The sequence below is a fragment of the Triticum aestivum genome, chromosome 7A (assembly GCF_018294505.1).
Source record: "Triticum aestivum cultivar Chinese Spring chromosome 7A, IWGSC CS RefSeq v2.1, whole genome shotgun sequence".
In the NCBI taxonomy this organism is placed as follows: Eukaryota; Viridiplantae; Streptophyta; class Magnoliopsida; order Poales; family Poaceae; genus Triticum; species Triticum aestivum.
Window position 1 is genome coordinate 316,642,467 of NC_057812.1, and position 12,934 is coordinate 316,655,400.

A 12,934-nucleotide genomic window follows, 5' to 3' on the forward strand; every position below is an offset into this window, starting at 1 on the left:
ACTAGGAGACATTTCCCGGTAAGAGAGGCTACTAAAGATAAACAACTAGATGGGTCAGACCCCACACATACCAAGCATTTCAATAACATACACACAATATGCTCGATATGTGCAAATACAACATGGCATCACAACATGACTCTACAACACAAGTACTTTATTTAAGGCTCAGAGAGCCATACATAAAATACACATAGGTACGGGTCACACGACCCAGCATTCAAGTCATACAGTCATACAAACCAGCAACGGAAGTAGCTTGTCTGGGTACAGACAACTAGTAAAATAAAAGAGGCTTGGAAAGCCTAGCTATACTACGTGGTCCTTCACAAGCTCAGGATCACCACCTGGGCCTTAGCCTACTCATTGATGTCAACGTCTACGAAGAACCCATCAGAAGGGGTTGCAGCGTCTTCTGTAAAAATGTAAATTATAGCAACATGAGTACAAAGGTACTCAGCAAGACTTACATGAGATCCTACATACATGCACATTATCAAGAAGGGTTGGTGGAGTTGTTGCAGCAAGCCAGCTTTGACTCTTGGCTAGGCTATCCTACGAGACTCCAACTTGAAATGGTTTTGCGCACACGAGTCCACTACTCACCACTTCAATACACCACCGAGGATCCACCTCCGTCTTCCTTTTAGTAGTTTCCATTTACTTGTCTATGAACTGTATAGGCAACCAAGTAGTCCTTTACCGCGGACGCGGCTATTCGAATAGATCATGATAACCCTGCAGGGGTGTACTTCTTCATACACGCTCTCACCACTTACCGTCGTTTACACGACATGTACTCGGCAACCTTCAAGCGGAAGCCCAACGTGGGTGTCGGCCACGACCTACCTAATCACCTAAGCCTCTAGTCCAGGTTTATCGCCTATTCAGGTTCCATCCATGAGGAGATCCGGCCGAGGTTTCGCTCACAGCCCCAAACGATGTGAACAGGGTTCCCGAGATACCTAACGGGTATTCGGTACACCATGCCACGTACCTACCGCATCACAGCCCACCCCTACGGTCAGCGCTGTCCACGGCCTCCAGTAGGCTACAAACACCAGAAACTACTTGCAACTCCTGGACAGAGAACTAGGGTGAATAAGAAGTCGAGAGGGTCCATTGTTTTCGGGCCCAATGCATGGTAGTAGCTGAATCTTAAATCACACATACAGATCTCAGTGCTTAAGGTCGGCTTCAATGAAACAACCCACCATGTACTCCTACATGGCCTCTCATCGATACCTTTACCAAATCGTGTTTACCACACCACTCTCATTACCGACATAATCATTTCACTCTAGTCCATCACCCAGATGAACCAGACCTGACACGACTCTAAGCATAGCAGGCATAACAAGGTAGGAATAACACATACATATGGCTCAATCAACTCCTACACATGCTAGTGGGTTTCATCTAGTTACTGTGGCAATGACAGGTCATGCAGAGGAAATGGGTTCAACTACCGTAGCACACAGCAGTTTGAAATGCGTTGTCTTAATGCAGTAAAAGAGAGCAGGAGCGAGAACATGGGATTGTATCGATATGATCAAATGGTTGGTTGCTTGCCTGATGGTTCGATGCACTGATACGGTTCTTCGTTAGGGTAATCACGGTACTCCTCAGAGACAGAACCTGCCGTAAAGAACACCGATACACAACCATCACCAAACAATGTGCAACAATATGATGCATGCATGAAACATGGCAATATGAGTGTGTTGGGCTAATGCAACTAAGACCAGAAGGGTTTGAACCAATTTGAATCAAAGATTCAAATTTCAAACTCAAACATGGCCCTTTAAAGTGTTTTTCCTTGTTCTGCATTAAACATCAAGTTAACTTGTTTAATCATGCATAAATTTTAATTATGCATCAAGTTAACTCATATATAATTTGTCTGATTTGGAGTTACAGAATAAAAGTTATGAATTTTTGAAGTTTAAACTATATTCTGGAATTTCCTATATTAGATTAAAACCAGAAAATCAATTACTGCGTCAGCCTGACGTCAGTGTGACGTCAGCAGGTCAACGAGACACGTCCGGGTCAAACTTGATAGTGGGTCCCACGTGTCAGTGTGATTAGATTAGTTAAAGTTTAATTAAAAGTAAACCTGTTTAATTAACAGGGCTGGGCCCCACCTGTCATTGACTCAGGAGAGTCAACCAGGGCCCACCCATGGTCAAACCCGGGTCGGCTGCACCGGCGTTTAGCCGCCGGCGAGCCCGACGCGGCGGCGGAAGTGATTTTTGCCGTTCCGGCAACCAAACGAGCCGCGGAGGCCACCGGAGAGGAGCTGAGGTCGAGCCGCAGCTCTTGGTGGAGTCCGTTGGTGTCGGGGTGGCCGGAGTTGGCGCCGGCGACGACTTTGGCGGCCACCGGAGTTCGGCCGAAGTCGAACTTGTCGCTAGGGGGTCGGTGAGGTGCGGGGAGTAGCTAGTTAGGTGCTACGTGACGTGGTGAGCATGATGGACACCGTGGAGTGGTCGGAGGGTGACCGGGAGCACGTCGGCGACGAGCTCCATGGTGGTGGGTGCGGTTGAGCTCCGGGAGGTCGCTACACGGCTCTGGAATGAGAGAGGGAGGGTAGGAGGGGTAGCTAGGCTCACAGTGCACCCGTAGAGGCCACCGGCGGGGTCGGGGACGAGCTGAGGCGGCGACGGTGTTGAAGGGGATCTCCGGCGACGGCGGTTCGGGCGAGGTCGTTGCGGTGGACTCGGGCGTTGCGAGCGCTCGGGGCTCGGCTTGCTTGATGAAGTGGACAACGGCGGAGCTCCTGGACACGACGAAAGGACGCACGGGCGGCGGGGAGCGCGGCTATGACGTAGGCACAGCGGCGGTAGCGTCGGCCATGGCTGGGGGGCGCGAGGGGGAGGAGCTGGAGAGGAGAGCGGGTGTCTGGGGGGTTCGGGGAAGAGAGGGGGAGCGATCCACGACGTCACCGGGCGAGGGGAGCGGCGAGGCGGCGAGCAGGTGCATGGCGCGCGCTGCGGTCGCCGTCAGGCACCTGCCTGCCTGCCTGGCCGGCAAGCAGCTCGCTGGAGCAGCGCTGGGCTGGGCCGGCAGGTGGGCCGGGTGCTGGGCGCCAGGTAAGTTTTTCTATTTTCTCTGTTTTCTATTTTTTAATACTTCTGCAACTTTGTTGATTTATTAAAAATACTTAGGCAACTCCTAAAATCACCAAACTACTCCTGGTCCATAGTTGGATTATTTCCAACATGAAACATTTTAGTTTGGAGATATTTGGGCATCTGAATATTTTATATAATTTTAAATGCCCAAATTCAAATATCTATGATTTAATTCAAAGACCCTAGGATGACCTAGGAAAATGTGCATCACTTTTGTCAGGGGTTCTGAACCAGGACAAGAATTATGGGCATTTTAGAAGGGCATTTCAGGTTCATTGAAAAAGTTTTTTAGTAAACCCTAGTTGGTTTCAGAGGGGGCTGGGGGTTCTGTCATCCCCATTTCAGGTTTCTGATGAAAGAATAAACATGATGCAACACTCTAATGCATGACTAGCTAGGGTGGGACAACTCACCCCCACTCAAAAGAATCTCGTCCCGAGATTTGGGTTCCTCCGAGAAGAAAGCAGGATACTCAAGTCGAAGACGATCCTCCCTTTCCCAAGTTGCTTCATCCTCAGAATGGTGCGACCATTGAACTTTGAGAAACTTGATATTATGACGTCGAGTGGTACGCTCGGCCTGATCGAGGATACGAATGGGGTACTCTCGATACGTAAGATTATCTTGGAGATCAAGCGTTTCGTGGTCCACTCCACGGATAGGATCCGAAAAGCAACGCCTGAGTTGAGAAACGTGGAAGACATCGTGGACTCTGGAGAGATGCGGAGGTAGTTCCAACTGGTAGGCAACTTCCCCTCGTTTTGCGAGAATGCGGAAAGGTCCAATGTAACGAGGAGCCAATTTGCCTTTGATACCGAAACGATGGGTTCCCTTCAAAGTTGTAACCCGAAGGTAAGCCTTCTCGTCAACCTCGAAAGTCATAGCCTTATGTTTTCGGTCATATTGACTCTTTTGACGAGATTGGGCTGTTTTCAACTTTTCACGGACGATGTGAACTTGCTCTTCTGCTTCCTGAATCATATCCGGGCCAAAGAATTGTCTTTCCCCGGTTTCTGACCAGTTAAGGGGTGTTCGACAACGTCGTCCATAGAGCACTTCAAAAGGGGCTTTACCCAAGCTAGATTGATAGCTGTTGTTATAAGCAAATTCGGCAAATGGAAGGCATTTCTCCCACTCCATTCCGAATGAGATAACAGAGGCTCGAAGCATGTCTTCTAGGATCTGGTTGACGCGTTCCACTTGACCACTTGATTGAGGGTGGAAGGCGGTGCTAAAAGAGAGACGGGTTCCCATAGCATTTTGGAAACTTTCCCAAAATCGAGAGGTGAAAAGACTTCCTCGATCCGAGTTAATTTCCAAAGGAACACCATGGAGAGACACTATTCGGGAGATGTATAAGTCTGCCAATTGACTAGCGGTTATACTCTCACGAACAGGTAAGAAATGGGCTACTTTGGAAAGACGATCGACAATGACGAAGATAGCATTATTCCCTCTCTTGGTCCTGGGAAAACCGGTAATGAAATCCATACCAATTTTATCCCATTTCCATTCAGGAATAGCTAGGGGTTGAAGGGTGCCAGCAGGCCGTTGATGCTCTGCTTTTACACGACAGCAGACGTCGCAATTAGCAATATACTGAGCAATTTCTCTCTTCATTCTAGTCCACCAGAACCTCTGGCGTAGGTCCTGATACATCTTGGTACTACCGGGATGAATGGTGAGAGGAGATTCATGAGCTTCCTTAAGGATCAGTAGTCTTAGGTTTCGCACTTTGGGAACCACTAGTCGATTCCCGAAGTACACGACCCCTTGATCATCAATGGAGAAACAATTCGCAACTCCTTTCTTGATGTTTCTCTTGATGCGGGAAATTCCCGGATCTACCTTCTGTGCTTTGATGATCTGATCCGTAAGGGTAGGTTTCGCCACCAAGGTGGAAAGAAAACCTTGAGGAACAATGTGAAGGTTAAGCTTCCGAAATTCCTCATGGAGAAGCGGTTGACTTTGTTGTAACATCAGGTTGTTACAATAAGATTTACGACTTAGCGCATCAGCCATGACGTTGGCTTTCCCTGGGGTGTAAGTTATTCCTAAGTCGAAATCTGTGATCAACTCAACTCAACGTCTTCGCCTGAGATTGAAATCCGGTTGGGTGAAGATGTACTTCAGACTTTGGTGATCAGTGAATATTTCGCAACGATTACCAAGAAGGTAATGTCGCCAGGTTTTAAGTGCATAGACTACGGCTGCAAGCTCTAGATCATGAGTAGGATAATTCTCCTCATGTGGGTGCAATTGCCGTGAAGCGTAAGCAATTACGTGTCGATCTTGCATGAGAATGCAACCTAGTCCTTGTCGCGAGGCGTCGCAGTAGATAACAAAGTCCTTAGAGAAATCCGGCGGTACCAATACGGGAGCAGATGTCAGGCGTCTTTTCAGTTCCTGAAAGTTGTGCTCACATTGTGGAGTCCACTCGAACTTTTTATCTTTCTTGAGGAGTTCGGTTAGAGGTTTAGCAACTTTGGAGAAATTTTCGACAAAGCGACGACAATAGCTCGCCTAGCCCAGAAAACTCCGAACTTGCTTGACCGATTCAGGTGGAGTCCAATTAAGGACGGCTTGAACTCGCTCGGGGTTAACAGCAATACCTTTACCAGATATTACATGACCCAGATAGGTCACCTCTGACAACCAGCACATTTAGAAAATTTGGCATAAAGGCGATGCTCTCGAAGTTTCTTCAACACTAGCCTTAGATGTTCGGCATGTTCTTCCTCGCTCTTGGAGTAGATGAGTATATCATCGAGGTAAACCACGATGAATTTATCCAAATACTCCATGAAGATTGAGTTCATTAACCGAGAAAAGGTGGCTGGAGCATTGGTTAAACCGAAGGACATGACGGTGTACTCGTATTGGCCATAACGAGTAACAAAGGCCGTTTTAGGAATGTCCCCGTTTCTGATTTTGATTTGATGGTAGCCCAACCTCAAATCCATTTTGGAGAAGACTGAGGATCCAGCGAGCTGATCATACAGGTCGTTGATCCTGGGGAGCGGATATTTGTTCTTGATTGTGACCAAATTGACGGGTCGATAATCTACAACCATCCGGTCCGTACCATCCTTCTTCTTGACGAAGAGGACGGGGCAAGCCCACGGAGATGAACTAGGTCGGATGAAACCCTTTTTCAAGGACTCATCGAGTTGTTTCTTAAGCTCGGCTAGTTCTAGTGGTGCCATCTTATAGGGTCTTCTAGCAATCGGGACGGTTCCTGGAATGAGGTCTATTACGAACTCAACATCCCTGTCAGGTGGAACACCTGGCAATTCCTCTGGGAAGACATCCGGGAAGTCACGGACTACCGGAACGTCCTCAAGGTCTGGCAAAGGGCTGGCGTTAAGAGAATATAACTGTCGCTTGGCTATTCGGGTCAAGACATTGACTATCTTTCCCGAAGGATGGGTGAGTTGAACAGTCCTAGAGAAACAATCAATGTTGGCATGATGGGCTGACATCCAGTCCATACCCAAGATGATTTTAATATCTGACGATTTAAGGGCTATCAAAGATGCGAGAAAAACAAGTCTGTCGACTTGAATTTAATTTCCATGGCTTACTCTAGAAGTTTGCCATTTGGATCCCGGAGTTTGAATTACCATAAAGGTGGGCATCTCACAGAATGCGGTGTTATGCAAACGAGCATAATTTTCGGATATAAAAGAATGAGAGGCTCCTGTATCGAAAAGAACAGATGCCGGGTGGCAATTAACAAGGAGCGTACCGAGAGCGACGTTGGGATCCTCTTGAGCTTCTTCGGCAGAAATACAATTGACATTGCCACGTGTAGCGGTGGCCGGCTTGGCGTGGAACACTTTCCCTGTCAGCTTGCCACGGCCAACAGCTTTAGCAGATTGGTTGGGGTTGGTTTGGGGACACTCGCGCATATAGTGGCCAGATTCCCCACACTTGAAACAAGTCACGGAACTGGTACGTGGAGGAGCACTATTGGTTGGACCACCATAGGACTTGGCTGGTGCAGACTGTTGAACGGGGCGAGGCGCCTGGAAGGATGGCCTCGGTGTGAACCTGGGTGGCAGGGCAGTGTTGGGCACCCACACGCGGCGCTTCTGAGGACCAGCACCGGATGAGGAACCCACGTCACGGCCATGCTTGCGTGTTGCGTCATAATCAGTCTGACCAGTCTCAGCACTGATGGCCTTGTTAACTAGCTTCTGAAAAGATGTGCACTCATGCAGACGGAGGTCGCGGCGAAGCTCAGGACTAAGCCCCTTACGGAACCTTGCTTGCTTCTTGGCATCGGTAGAAACTTCCTCAGTGGCATATCGTGCGAGGTTACCGAACTCCCTGCTGTAAGCATCCACAGAGAGTCGGCCTTGGGTGAAACTGCAAAATTCCTCACGTTTACGGTCCATGAGACCCTCCGGAATGTGATGTTCACGGAAAGCCTCGCTGAATTCAGCCCAAGTAGTGACATGGCCCGTGGGGCGCATAGCTCCATAATTCTCCCACCAGAGACTGGCGGGGCCTTCAAGATGATATGCAGCAAAGGTGACCTTGTCAGCCTCGGCTACTAGCGCGGAGCGCAGTTTGTGAGAAATACTGCGAAGCTAGTCATCAGCGTCGAGAGGCTCGACGGAGTGGTGGAACGTGGGTGGATGTAACTTGATGAAATCACTGAGTGACACCACGTTGGTCCTCTAATGGTGTGCTATGTTTTGTTCAATACGCTCCAACAAACGGTTGGTCTCCCGCTTGTTTCTTTCGGCTTCCATCATAACCTCGGCTAGGGAAGGAGGATGAGGCAGATTTGCATTCCTGACTTCACTGCCTTCGGCCTGCTCTTGAGGAGCAGGGTTATTGCGCGTGTTGACCATCCTAGGTAAACAAGACAATGATTTAGTCAGAATGATAAGATTCCGACATAGAATACAGAATGTAAGGAGTAACTCGGAATGCAAGATGATCATCCGTATGACATGGTATATACAGAAACTGCTTCTTTATTCCATCGTCATACACACCATACAAGGTTTAGTACAAGACCAAACAAGGTACTATTACGGTGAAAAGAGGATTACATCTCATCGGAGGCATCCCAAGCTCCTATACATTATTTTTCTACACCTCCGGAAGGCGGTACAAACTAGGTCATATCCCATGAGTCACGCAGGACGATAGCCGAGACAGCTAGTATGAACTAGTGATACTACCACTAACTCAGACCGATCCGTAGTAGTCCTCGTAGAAGTCACCTCCATAGCCTGGAAGCTCAACATGATAATCCGGAAACAGACGATCTCGCGGAGCTTGTGGACCATATGGGCTAGGATGAGGTCTTGGACCAACAGATGGTGGCCTGCGGGGACCGCGAGGTGGGGTGATGCCTCCTACATCACGCCAACCCATCACGTCTGGCAGAGCAGATCTCACAGGATAGAGATCACGCATATCCGAATATCCAGCTTGCACCGCCGGTGCAAACCGAGTCAACGTGGCCCAATGGTCAGCACGGGTATTGAAAAGCTCTAGCCTCAAGGCCCGGTTTTCACGGTCCTTATCCTCGAGCATCTCAGCAGTGGTGCGAGTCCGTGAATCCTCCTGAGTGGGGTCAACATAGATAGCCTGGAGATACCCTTGTGCTCCCGGAAGTGATCCTGGCATATACCGGAAATCAGAGTCCCGAAATAGGCCAGACCTGACTCGCATGATGGTCATCATAGAGTAGGCGGCGTCCTGCACAGCCATCTCAATAGTAACCCCGAGTCCATATGAGCAGTGAAGGGGCTCGGTGGATCCAGGATAAGATGGAAATATCCTGACAGTGCAGAGATACTGGCTTTGATTAAAGTCTCGAAATTTCTCTTCGACCGTGTACTCAGGATACCAACGGTATCCAGCCTCAGTCATTACCCTGACCAACATGGCAGTATGACCGGGTACATCTAGGCATCAAGTCAGGTGAACCACTTGATTGAGGTCGCGAGTGGCCATCTGAAAGCACAATCATAATGCAAAGGCATTAGAATTCCTAGCAAAATTTCGGCAGCATAACAGCTGTAAATGCTCAAGAAGGATTTGAGACATTTGACAAAGGATTTCATACACACTCAACATCATCATATCAAAGTTCTGAGTCCATCCTAACAACATAATGTGGTAGTAGAACTGAACTAGGCTTGTATCCATCAAACCTATAAGGTACTACTGATTAGTAACACGTGATCCTGATAGAGAGAATAGATCCTAATTCCTTAACCCCCGGTGGAAGAATAGACTGACTCAGATCAGAATGTCATAAGATAAAGAAGTAAAAAGAGCCTTACGTTCCAACCCACAAACAATTCCCCTACATATAACTAAAGAATTTCTAGACTCAACATCGACCAGTTTGGCTTGGAGAACCTACAGGCAGTCCGGCTCTGATGCCAACGCTGTCAGGACCCCGACTCGATGTCACATCGATCTAGCTTGTAACACCTCATATCACTTTGCGGCCTCACGCACGGTATCCCCACGGGTGTCACCTTACCTTTTCCCGGGACCGTTTGCGCCTTTTGGCTCACGTATATGATAGTGTCGCTAGCATCCATATGATAAGGAGCCCGGGCTGACATGACTAGTTGTAAACCCAAAGTGGCACAGACTTACAGGGACATGCATCCATGACCCAGCTTCGAACGTGTCGGTCATCAGCAAGTGGGTCCGGGCTGTAGCACTGGGCTAGCAGGACTCCGGTAAACCAGGCTGTAGTGGGCTAACAGGACTCCGGTACTCAATGCGTGACATTTCCCCGAGGGGACAGACACAGGAACGAACAAGGACACATGCCGGCCAGCCTAAGTGTTCCAGAGCAGTAGCAAGCTACCATGGCTCAGCGGTAACACTAGGAGACATTTCCCGGTAAGAGAGGCTACTAAAGATAAACAACTAGATAGGTCAGACCCCACACATACCAAGCATTTCAATAACATACACACAATATGCTCGATATGTGCAAATACAACATGGCATCACAACATGACTCTATGACACAAGTACTTTATTTAAGGCTCAGAGAGCCATACATAACATACACATAGGTACGGGTCACACGACCCAGCATTCAAGTCATACAGTCATACAAACCAGCAGCGGAAGTAGCTTGTCTGGGTACAGACAACTAGTAAAATAAAAGAGGCTTGGAAAGCCTAGCTATACTACGTGGTCCTTCACAAGCTCAGGATCACCACCTGGGCCTTAGCCTACTCATTGATGTCAACGTCTACGAAGAACCCATCAGAAGGGGTTGCAGCGTCTTCTGTAAAAATGTAAATTATAGCAACATGAGTACAAAGGTACTCAGCAAGACTTACATCAGATCCTACATACATGCACATTATCAAGAAGGGTTGGTGGAGTTGTTGCAGCAAGCCAGCTTTGACTCTTGGCTAGGCTATCCTACGAGACTCCAACTTGAAATGGTTTTGCGCACACGAGTCCACTACTCACCACTTCAATACACCACCGAGGATCCACCTCCGTCTTCCTACGGAAGAGCCATCCTCGGCACTCACACTTATCTTGAGGCTTTTAGTAGTTTCCATTTACTTGTTTATGAACTGTATAGGCAACCAAGTAGTCCTTTACCGCGGACGCGGCTATTCGAATAGATCATGATAACCCTGCAGGGGTGTAGTTCTTCATACACGCTCTCACCACTTACCGTCGTTTACACGACATGTACTCGGCAACCTTCAAGCGGAAGCCCAACGTGGGTGTCGGCCACGACCTACCTAATCACCTAAGCCTCTAGTCCAGGTTTATCGCCTATTCGGGTTCCATCCATGAGGAGATCCGGCCGAGGTTTCGCTCACAGCCCCAAACGATGTGAATAGGGTTCCCGAGATACCTAACGGGTATTCGGTACACCGTGCCACGTACCTACCGCATCACAGCCCACCCCTACGGTCAGCGTTGTCCACGGCCTCCAGTAGGCTACAAACACCAGAAACTACTTGCAACTCCTAGACAGAGAACTAGGGTGAATAAGAAGTCGAGAGGGTCCATTGTTTTCGGGCCCAATGCATGGTAGTAGCTGAATCTTAAATCACACATACAGATCTCAGTGCTTAAGGTCGGCTTCAATGAAACAACCCACCATGTACTCCTACATGGCCTCTCATCGATACCTTTACCAAATCGTGTTTACCACACCACTCTCATTACCGACATAATCATTTCACTCTAGTCCATCACCCAGATGAACCAGACCTGACACGACTCTAAGCATAGCAGGCATAACAAGGTAGGAATAACACATACATATGGCTCAATCAACTCCTACACATGCTAGTGGGTTTCATCTAGTTACTGTGGCAATGACAGGTCATGCAGAGGAAATGGGTTCAACTACCGTAGCACACAGCAGTTTGAAATGCGTTGTCTTAATGCAGTAAAAGAGAGCAGGAGCGAGAACATGGGATTGTATCGATATGATCAAATGGTTGGTTGCTTGCCTGATGGTTCGATGCACTGATACGGTTCTTCGTTAGGGTAATCACGGTACTCCTCGGAGACAGAACCTGCCGTAAAGAACACCGATACACAACCATCACCAAACAATGTGCAACAATATGATGCATGCATGAAACATGGCAATATGAGTGTGTTGGGCTAATGCAACTAAGACCAGAAGGGTTTGAACCAATTTGAATCAAAGATTCAAATTTCGAACTCAAACATGGCCCTTTAAAGTGTTTTTCCTTGTTCTGCATTAAACATCAAGTTAACTTGTTTAATCATGCATGAAAATAGTACAGATGGATAGATTGGATTTTTCTGATCATTTTTCATATATAATTTGTCTGATTTGGAGTTACAGAATAAAAGTTATCAATTTTTGAAGTTTAAACTATATTCTGGAATTTCCTATATTAGATTAAAACCAGAAAATCAATTACTGCGTCAGCCTGACATCAGTGTGACGTCAGCAGGTCAACGGGACACGTCCGGGTCAAACCTGACAGTGGGTCCCGCATGTCAGTGTGATTAGATTAGTTAAAGTTTAATTAAAACTAAACCTCTTTAATTAACAGGGCTGGGCCCCACCTGTCATTGACTCAGGAGAGTCAACCAGGGCCCACCCGTGGTCAAACCCGGGTCGGCTGCACCGGCGTTTAGCCGCCGGCGAGCCCGACGCGGCGGCGGAAGTGATTTTTGCCGTTCCGGCAACCAAACGAGCCGCGGAGGCCACCGGAGAGGAGCTGAGGTCGAGCCGCAGCTCTTGGTGGAGTCCGTTGGGGTCAGGTTGGCCGGAGTTGGCGCCGGCGATGACTTTGGCGGCCACCGGAGTTCGGCCGAAGTCGAACTTGTCGCTAGGGGGGTCGGTGAGGTGCGGGGAGTAGCTAGTTAGGTGCTACGTGACACGGTGAGCATGATGGACACCGTGGAGTGGTCGGAGGGTGACCGGGAGCACGTCGGCGACGAGCTCCACGGTGGTGGGTGCGGTTGAGCTCCGGGAGGTCGCTACACGGCTCGGGAACGAGAGAGGAAGGGTAGGAGGGGTAGCTAGGCTCACAACGCACCCGTAGAGGCCACCGGCGGGGTCGGGGACGAGCTGAGGCGGCGACGGTGTTGAAGGGGATCTCCGGCGACGGCGGTTCGGGCGAGGTCGTTGCGGTGGACTCGGGAATTGCGAGCGCTTGGGGCTCGGCTTGCTCGATGAAGTGGACAGCGGCGGAGCTCCTGGACACGACGAAAGGACGCACGGGCGGCGGGGAGCGCGGCTACGACGTAGGCACGGCGGCGGTAGCGTCGGCCATGGCTGGGGG